The sequence below is a fragment of the Arachis duranensis genome, chromosome 3 (assembly GCF_000817695.3).
Source record: "Arachis duranensis cultivar V14167 chromosome 3, aradu.V14167.gnm2.J7QH, whole genome shotgun sequence".
Taxonomy (NCBI): domain Eukaryota; kingdom Viridiplantae; phylum Streptophyta; class Magnoliopsida; order Fabales; family Fabaceae; genus Arachis; species Arachis duranensis.
In genome coordinates this window covers 37,988,989-37,989,898 of record NC_029774.3, presented here as the reverse complement: position 1 = coordinate 37,989,898, position 910 = coordinate 37,988,989, and the positions used below count along the sequence as shown (strand labels likewise).

Below are 910 nucleotides of genomic sequence, written 5' to 3'. Positions count from 1 at the left end.
TTATGATAAAACTAGGAATGAAAGCAACCCAATCTACGACTCAACTTTTCTCCTCCACCAGGACACAACTCAAAGGCTCCCAAAAGTGGCCTCATAAGCCTGAGATTAAACCTAACAAGCTCTTCTCCAGTAGGATCAGGAGCTGAGAATTATTGTGCCACTGTTGGGGAGAATCTCTGCAGTATGTTCTGATGCATTTCATTTAGCTTTTTACACACAGAGAATGAATTGTTGATTCTGTTAGGTTATTTTGCATCTACCCCACACTGGAAACTAAAATGTTTCCTTTCCCACAAATAAGTGCAAACTCTACAGAAACCACACGCTGACTGAAATTTTCCCTCTAAATCTATCTCACACTATATCACTACAAACTTTCCTCATTGAGAGAGTCCAATAATACTATGTTACATTTTGTGAGTGTACAAGGCTCCCCAGCTTAGAGGATCCAAATTCTGCAGATATACGTGTTTAATATACAATATCCCCGAGACATAACTTGAAACTAATCACCACTAAATGTAGTGTAATCCACCACAGTGTTGATACTCAGTTTTCTCCATCACACGAGAATCATATCAGACCAATTATTCCTCTAGCCCTACACTTATAATTAGGAATAATCAGTACTCCCATTAACCCTAAATTCAACTAAAATATAGCAAATGACAACACTAACCAGTAAGAACAGCGGGCAACGAACAATACCAAAACAGATATAAACATATATATAGATATACCGAAGGAAACATTAATAAACTGAAAACTTAAATATAAAAAAAGGATAACACTGTGCAAGATTGTGTGTGTAGAAGAAGAGAAAAAGTTGCTCACTCCCTACGCTAATAATTAGGAATAACCAGTACTCAATAAACCCTAAATTCAACTAAAATATAGTAAATCACAATAC

General features: G+C 36.2%; 1 protein-coding gene across 2 annotated transcripts in view; it reads right to left on the bottom strand.

Moving 5' to 3' along the window:
• LOC107478792 (calcium-transporting ATPase 8, plasma membrane-type) overlaps positions 1 to 910 on the bottom strand; it is a 23,732-nt gene that overhangs the window by 14,488 nt on the left and 8,334 nt on the right. The gene's annotated exons all lie outside the window — the stretch shown is intronic.